This window comes from Galeopterus variegatus, unplaced genomic scaffold (assembly GCF_000696425.1).
Source record: "Galeopterus variegatus unplaced genomic scaffold, G_variegatus-3.0.2 Scaffold442, whole genome shotgun sequence".
NCBI lineage: Eukaryota > Metazoa > Chordata > Mammalia > Dermoptera > Cynocephalidae > Galeopterus > Galeopterus variegatus.
In genome coordinates this window covers 404,647-414,174 of record NW_007726553.1, presented here as the reverse complement: position 1 = coordinate 414,174, position 9,528 = coordinate 404,647, and positions in this window count along the sequence as shown.

Below are 9,528 nucleotides of genomic sequence, written 5' to 3'. Positions count from 1 at the left end.
TCTCAGGATCGCGCCGTTTCCTGACACGGGCGCTCCATACCCGTCGCCATTTTTCTCTCAGTTTCTGAGGCTGGAAAGTCCAAAGTCTATCTGGTCGTGGCAACAGTGTCCCAGGAGTCTCATATTTCAGGATGGTGGAAGCAGAGACAGCAAGAGAGAGAGAGAGAAAAAGGCCCCTGCTAAGTATTGAAAAGACCCTAGGCACGTATCTCCTGAAACATTTATTGGCTTATGTTAAAGCTTCCATCCCATCTAAGATTGAGTCCAGGGTTCTGAGGCTGCTGGTCAAGGCTCTTCCTGATTCAGCGCCTGTCTCCTCTCTCACCGTTGATCCCTCCTGCAGTGAGAGAGCAGCATTTAAGAAAGCCAGCTCCAGGGACTAGAAGAAGATGTGGTCTTCATCCTCAGGGAGCTTACAGAGCAGTGGGGAGACAGAAATTGAGTGCACACACAGAGGAGAGGACATTCACAACCTGGCAGAGATATGGGTTTGAAGACCAGATTGGCTTCTTACTAGCTGTGTGATCTTGGACAAGTCATTTCATGCCTCTCTGCCTTAGACATCTGTTAGAGGGAGATAATAATATTAATAATAATATCAAGTTCGTAAGGTGTATGGGAGGTTTACATTATTTGATGTATATAAAGCACTCAGCATGATGCCTGCCATATAGTTAATGCTTGATATGTATTAATTTTCTTTTTATTTCTTAATTCACTTGGAAAAAATTTGCTGAGCTTTGACTCGGTGCTGGGCACTATGCCAGGTGCTGGAAATTCAGAAGGGGATTGTACACAGTCCCTGGCCTGATCCCAAGAAACCCATATTCTAGTGACAGAGATTCAAATGGGAACAGAGCAACATAACACAGCTCCAGGCAGCTTGTTTCAGAACCCTGGTCTCCTCCTTTTCCCCCAACATACTATGCACCTTCATGCTTTGTGCCTTATGTCTAAAAAGCTTTCCTTCCTCCTTGGAAAGTTGGCCATTGAAAACTTTCAAGATCCAGCTTAAATGTCATCAGCATTGTGAAGCATTTCCTGACCCCCAAACCAGAATCATGAACGTGTCTGTGTCTCCATGGTGCTCTGGGTAAATTCTCTGACTCTTACCTTCCCCCTCAGTCAGGGCCGGTCATTACAGAAACATCTCCCAATAGACTGGGAGCTCCTTGAAGGCAGGTTTTATGCTTCACTCTTTTCTATGTCTCAGTGTCCAGCACAGGGCCAGACACATTGTAAATGTTTAGGGAGTGCTTGTTGATTGAATGAATGAATGAATGAACAAATGAATGAATGAATGAAAGGGCATCTGGCATCATAGAAGAAATGGCTGCTCTGACAGTAAGGGAAGATGCTCTCTTTCTGCCATAATATTTATGAGACTATAACACTTGCTCTGCAGATAGTTGGGTCCCTGCTACTAATTCCATCTGCTGCAATGAGCAAAGCTAAGTTTACTTGGTCATAGGAAAGCTGGAGAAAGTGCTTGCCTGAGGGGCCTGTCCTGAGCATGTCTTTCAAATTGTAACATTGTCAGGAGCATCCTGAAAGGGTTAAGCCCCTTGTCCTGGTGCTGGTTTCCTGCCATTCCATTTGCTTTACACTGTGAGGGAGACTATTTACTTGTTAGTGGAGTTAGTAATAGCCAATATTGCAGCAGAAATAATTAGATGTAAAACCACATGTGCTTTGGGGACTGGGACACAGAAATTTAATGTTAGTTTCCTGGCTTATTTGTTGGATGATCTAGGCTCCTTCTCCTCTCTGGACCTCATCCATTATTTTTTATTTATTTATTTATTTTATTTTTGGGGGGTGGCTGACTTGCACTGGGAACTGGACCCTTGACCTTGGTGTTACAGGGTGGCGCTTTAACCAACTGAGCTAACTGGCCAGCCTGGACCTCATCCATTAAATGGTGATTTGTAGGAGGTGGGAGATGGGGGTGGTTGGACTAATTAACCTCTAAGGTTCCTTCCGGCTCTGATTGATAGGCTGTGCCTGTAATTTCCATGTTATCAGACTGACAAAAGCCAACTGCCACGGAGTTGCTGAAAAGTAACATGGACAGAGTTCTGGGAGAGGATCCAGTCCTCATGAGGTCAAGTTTTTTTTTTTTTTTTTTTTTTTTTTTTTATTTTTGGTTTAGGAACCAAAAGCTAAGAAATGCTCTGAAACTACAGATGGTTAAATCTATCCACTGGAAGTTCTGCACATACTTGCTCAAAAGTTAAACTAAAAAGCAGACTTTTTTGAGTTGTTGGGAGGACGTACGGCTAGGTCTAACCTGGGTGGTGGGTGTGCTGGCAGCGCATCCAAATGGGAAAGGCCCTGTCTACGATCTGCATCATAACGTGGGGAGGCCCGTCCCTGGCCAGCCCACCTTGACCTTCAGGAGGTGAAGATCCCTTGAGTGGGACTTGCTTAGGCACTGTTCTTTAATGACATCCTAAGGGGATTCTTTTAACTCACTATTTTATACAGACAACGGCAGGGACAGTTGAGAAAAACTGAAACCCACTCTCGGTAGTGACTTGCAGCATATACTTTTTTGAAAAAATTGGGATGCAATTTGCATATTATAAAATTTGCTCTTTTAAAGTATACAATTCAGTGGTTTTTGTATATTTTCAAAGCTCTACAACCATCACCACTGTCTAATACCTGAATATTTTGTTTGTTTGTTTGTTTTTGTTTTTGTGACTGGTAAGGGGATCGGAACCCTTGGCTTGGTGTCACCCACACCACGCTCAGCCAGTGAGTGCACCTGCCATCCCTATACAGAATCTGAACCCGTGGCCTCGGCGTTCCCAGTGCCACTGCTCTCCCAGCGCCGCACTCTCCCGAGTAAGCCACGGGTTCGGCCCTAATACCTGAATATTTTTATCACCCCCATAGAATGCCATATTATACATCAGCAGTCACTTCCCATTCCTAAAGCACACAGGCAAAACTATCGTGTGAGCTTGCTGTGACCTACCAACCCCTTCTTAGTAGAACCAGTGAAGGACTAGGCTAGTGTAGCTAGGTCTGTTCCAGACCTTCTTTCCTTCATTATTCCAGTTCAACTTTGGCCTTTTAAGAATTATACAGACCTTTAAAATTAAGAATCAAATCGATTGATGTTCTCATTTTTTGCTCCATCTTTGCTGGCAGGTTTAAAAGTCTTTTCCCTACATAAGGTTATTTAAATATGTACACATATTTTCTTGTCATACTTTCAAGGCTTAAGTTTTTACATTTATGGTGTTAATTCATCTGGAATTTGTGAATGGTATGGGGTAGGCACCTAATTTTATTTATTTTTTATTTTTTATTTTTTTGTCTTTTTCCGTGTCCGGCAACGGATCGCAACCCTCAGTGTCGCCCTCGTACCGGACCGGGACCGGCAACGGGATCGCAACCCTCGGTGCTGCTCCTGCGCCTCGCTCAGCCAGTGAGCGGGAACCGGTCTGTATGTGGGATCCGAACCCTCGGCGGGAGCGCCACCGCGCTTCCCAAGCGGCGCACTGTAGCAGTGTGCCACCGGGCCGGCCCCTAATTTTATTTTTTCACAGAAGGTTAGTGAGTTGTACCACCATACACCTTTTCCCCATTGATTTGGAAACAACAGCATAAGCACACACTACTTTTCATATGTAGTTGAGACTATTGCTGACCTTCCTTTTCCGCATTGATCTGTCTTTATTTCAGCTGCCAACATACTGTTAAATTTCTTGTCCCTTTATGATGTAACTTACTATTTATTGGGATGAATACGTATTATCACTAGTTTAGCTTTAGCTGTTTATGGAATGCTTATTTTGTATAATGTGCATTACTGTATTATTTAATAATTTTTAATTCTGCCTTAGTGAACAATAAAAGCCAATAAGTGTGACATATTACAGATAAAATCAGTAGAGCATATGTGAACTGAACACTGATAATAAGGGTTGCAAGGGCCAAGGACACACTAAATAGTCATGAGGCTTGAGACATCAAATACTCATGACAGCTATAGCATCCTTCCATTAGCTCTAGCTGTCACCTTGGATCCCAAGGATGAGGGCCACCTCTGTGATGACTGAGCAGAGAGAAGGAAGGTCTGGTCTCTAGTGTCTTTGAGAAGCTGCCAGGTGAGCCTGGCTTACTCCCTACAACTTAGGCGACAGTGGAAGACACTTCTACTTTGTTTAAGCCATGATTGCATGAAACTAAACATAATCCTAACTAATATCACCCTTAATTTCATTTTGGTATTTGATTGTCTGGATTAGGATTTGCAGAACGGTGTTAATAACACTGATGATAGTGGACATCCTTCTGGTTACTGACGCGAATTGGATGCCTCTAGTATTTCTCCTTAAAGCTTCCTACTGGATTTGGTTTTACATACAGTACATTAGTCATTTCAAGAAAAAAAATTTTCTCTCTCTCTCAATGGTGATGATAATGATAATAACGGAATGTTGAATTTTCTCAAGTAATTTTTGTCATCTATCAAAACATATGGTATTTCTGCTTTGATATACTGATATGATGAATTACATAAAGAAGTTTTTGTGAAGTTGAAACACACATGCAACTTCAATTATTTTCTCCATCTCCTCTGTTCTCCACTTTACACAGAAGCTCCTTATTGCATTTGGGTCTCTCCTTAACCTTCCTTTCAACATTTTTATCTCTTTAACCATTTCTTCTGCGTTCTGGGAGAATTGCTCAAATTTTTCTCCTGATTTCTTACTCCTCACAGCGTGGCTCAGGGACCAGTAGTATTAGCATCATCTGAGAGTTTGTTAGAAATGAAAATTCTACTGAATCAGAATCTGCATTTTAACAAGATTCCCAGGTGATTCATGTGCACATTAAACTTTGAGAAGTGCTGTTAAAATTCTGGCAAAAGAGGGAACACTTTCTAAGTTTCCACTGGCAATGCAGACTTTTCCCATTATTATAGTAGTTTGGTTATTTTGGTGGAAATTTAGGAATGGAAGTTCCACGCAAGGCTTTGGATAACCACTTAGGACCAGAAACGTGGGCTCCTTTTGACAGGATGCAGGGAAGGGCAGTCAGCTACTGCTGTGTCTGATGACATGAAATGGAAACGACAGCCCAAAGGTCATCAAAATCACCACCAGGCATTATGAGTTCAACAAGAAAGAATCCTTCTGTTCTACTTCTGAAGGGCAGTGTGCACCCCCTCAGGGGCCTCGCCCCCACTCATTTCTTTGACAAATTTACAAAATGCCAACTGGTATCCACACAAACACCTCTTGTCCTGAGCTGGTAGAGAGTAACCAAGGGATTCTGGTAGAGTGGTTTGGAGTCAGTCAAAATATTTCCCTATTTTGTTGGTAAGTAGAAAAAATATCTGAGGTCACTGGGAAAACAGATGAACTTTTGTGCCCCAGCATTGTGCCCCAGGGCTGCCTGGGGGTGTAGAGGGGGTATTCGCAGACCTGAATTATGTATTTGTATGGGGAAAGATACACTCTTTCAAGGAAAACATCAAATTCAATACATCCAATTTCTCATCAGTCATGGCAGAATTGGCAGGAAAAATCTTTGGAAGGCATGAAAAACTACTGAGATGAGTAAAAGAATCTTTAAGACAAATTGGCACATTCTTTACTTATTGTCACCAAACCCTTTATTCCCTGGAGAATGTTGAAACAATACCAGCACATAACTCTCATGATGGAATTGAAAAACATCCTACCTTTCTTAATGGTTTCGTGAAGTTGTTGTCTCAACAGGAAATTCTGATCATTGTCATACATTCTTCTTGTTTATTATTAGTAATAATAATCCTGTGCCTCACTATTGTGGACTATTGTGGGCTAAACCTTACAAGACTTTTCCACACAATGCAGGTCACTGGTCTTTCCTGACAATCCCATGAGATGGAGCAGCGTGAGCAGGCATCATGTGCCCATTTCATAGAGGATGGAACCGAGGCTCAGAAGAATTAAAAGACTTTTCTCAAGGGCACAACATGCAGTAAATGGCAGCTGCAGGCCTCAGACTTCTGGTACAGGGGAGATGTCTAAAACATATTTGGCCAAGTGTCTTTGATTCTTAAGTTCCAGTCCACTCAGTTATGTTGCTTTCTGCACTGCCCGTGCATACACATAGCAATGAGAAGGATCACAATCTATGGGTAAAGATCATGCCATAATTTTATGCTAAAATATAATGTGTAACTTTAGTGGAGGCTGCATTCCTCAGATTAGATTCAGATGGTCACTCATCTCTGGTTCCCTGTATGCTGTCTGTGTGAATCTTCCTGTACTTATTACATGTTGTTTTGTGTTTCTTTGCCCCCCACGGATTTGTCACCCCACTTCCGCTGGGTGACAGAGATGCAATGGATTACTCAAAAGCCCATCTCTTCTGAGCAGTGAGAAGCCCCGAAGTGGTTAACTTCCCTGGGACCCTCCAGTGAGAGGCAACCCTTCCTCGAGAAATTAATGCCGAATTGGGGTTCTCTTCCTGCATTTATTTTCCAGACCAGGAAGTTACAGGAAGAGACATAGGTGGGGTTATAGTTTAACAGTATAGGCTGGTAACTTTCAGTGAAACAAGCCAGATGACATTCCAGTAGACAATTACATGATCTTATCAACATAAACTTGATCTTAGCAAACATTCCTTCTTACGGCGATCTCTCAGTATCTTTACCTAACAATCAGTAACTAGTCTGTCCTTGAGCCAGCAATCTGCTGTGCCACAAATCTTTATCTCACACCAGAGACTTTATAGCCTGAGGAAAATTTCCTGTCCTTGCAAGGTCAATACCTGAAACTGCAAGGCTTTGGAAAACCAGGCCCTGTGAAGTGCATATGCTTTGTAGTATATTCCACAATTACATACATTAAACTTCTGCTAAGGATCTACTCAAGCCCCAAATAAGGCAAAATCAATTACAAATCAGGAGGAACTGTTTATAAGTTATTTTTTATTTCCTAAATTTGATTGATCTCACCTGATGGGGAGGATTAAGCATCTTATTTCTGCTGTTCTACAAACTATGTGTCTGTTCCTCATCTTTCCACACTGAACATCCTAAATTCCCCTAATGTTCTGTTTGTTCTCCCAGCTCAATGCCCTTGCATATGTTCTGTTTGCCTAGAACACCCCTTACGTCCTTCACCTTCACCACCTTTTTCACCATTCTTACCCTTAAAGAGACCTAGCTCTGTGAATAGCTTTCAGACCCAAAGTTAGAAATACCGAAATACCTGTGCTCCTAAAAGCACTTTGTATCTCTTCCATACCATGGACCTATCACAGACTGAAATGGATTTCATTTAGTTACATATATACTGGGAATTTCAACTAGATTGGGAGCTACTTTGGGGAAGGAATGACATTTTATTACTCTTTATATCCCCTGAGCTTAGAACCTGACAACTAACAAGAAATCACTAAGGGTTAATCTAATTTCCTCCTGGTTTTAGTGCATGAGAAATTCCTTTTGACCAGATATCACTTTTGTTTCTGCAGTTTAGGTAATAGGAAAGTCTTAAAGGGGTCTATTCAAACAAGGCAGGAGTGAGTTATTAGAACCAATCATTTTAAAGGACAGGAGGTATACTAGTCTCATTGATTATCTTATATTCTGTACCTTTATGTCACCCAAGTTGGAGACATTTCAGTGCAGAGCTTCTTTATCAACATCCTTTATAATTTTGTTCAGGACCAGCTCATCTATAGGGGTTCTAAATTTTCTTTGGTACCAAGGCATTTTTACCCAGCACCTTCACAATTAGGGAATTATATTTAATAGTTCTCAACCTTGACTGTATGATGGAATCACTTAAGGAGTTTTAACAATACTGATATGAAATTTGCAGGGAGTCCCCTTCAGTCTTCCACTGAGTACTAAGCTATACATGCACAGGATAAGACTCTGAGAGACCTGGCAAGTAATAGCTGCTGGAGAACTGTGAGCTCAACAGAGATTTTGGTAGTCTTGTGGTGCTGACAGATGTTCGAATTTTGACTAGCCATATTAGAGATACCTCACTGAATACCCTGGACATTCAGTTGAGATCCCAGAAAGGCCATGTTTTATTATCTTTAGCATAAAGCTAAGCTGCCTGCCAGAAAAAAACCTACCATACTCTTTAAAGGAAGCTAACATAATGCAATTTCTCAATATAGGATCCACAATGTCCAGCAAACAAACAAAAAATACTAGAAATATGAAGAAGCAGGGAAATGTGCACCAACTAGATGAAAAAAGTCAGTAAAAATAGATCCAGAGATGACACAGATGATAAAATTAGTAGACAAAGACTTTAAAATAGTATTATAAATACATTCATGGATTTTACAGAAGGGATGGACATAATGAATGAACAGATGGGAGAATCTCAACAGAGAAAAGAAATGATAAAAAATAACCAAATGGAAATTCTAGAACTAAAAAATACAATATCTGAAAAATTTAAGAAAATCACTGGATTAGATAACAGCAGATTAGACACTGCAAAAAGAAAGCAGACCAGTGAAAAAGGTAAACATGTGGGCACATGAACAGACTCTTTTTCTCAGTACCTCACCAGGTGATCAAGACCATCATCAACAGTCATAAATCGTGTCGATACTCTGTACCCTTGTTATGATGTAATGAGAATGGCATTTCCTCTGTGGTCTTCCTCCCAAAACCAATAACCACAGTCCAATCAAGAGAAAAATGTCAGAAAAATCCCAACTGAGGTACATTCTATAAAATACCTGACTAATACTCCTCAAAACTGTGAAGGTCATCAAAACCAAAAAAAGTCTGAGGAACTGTCACACTCAAGAGGAGCATAAGGAGACATGATTACTAGATGTAATGGTGCACTGTGGGTACAATCTTGGAACAGAAAAAGGACATTAGATAAAAACTAAAGAAATCTAAATAAAAAATTAACTTTGGTTAATAATAATGTATGAATAATGGTTTATAATTGTAATGATTGTATCACACTACTGTAAAATGTTAATAATAAGGGAAACTGGGTGCAGAATATATGAAAACCCTCTGTATTACCTTTGTAATTTTTCTGTAAATCTAAAACTGTTTTAAAATAATTTAAAATAAACCGACAATAATAAGTGCTGACAAGGATGTGGAGCAACTGGAACTCTTATCCTCTGCTGGTAGGAATGTAAAATGGCATAGTTGGGAAGTTTCTTATGAAGTTAAACATACACTTATTATATAGCCGAGCAATCTCACTCTTGGATATTTAACCAGGAGAAATGAAAACATATGTCCTCACAAAGACTTGTATGTGAATGTTTATAGTGGCTTTACTCAGAATTACCACAAACTGGAAGCAAACAAAATGTCCATCAACTGCTGAATGGATAAAGTGTGTACATCCATGCAGTGCAGTACAACTTAGCACTAAAAAAGGAATGGACTAGGGGCCGGCCCGGTGGCGCACTGGATAAGTGCGCCGCTTGGGAAGCGCGGCGGCACTCCCGCCCGAGGGTTCGGATCCCACATGCAGACCGGTTCCCGCTCACTGGCTGAGCGAGGCGCGG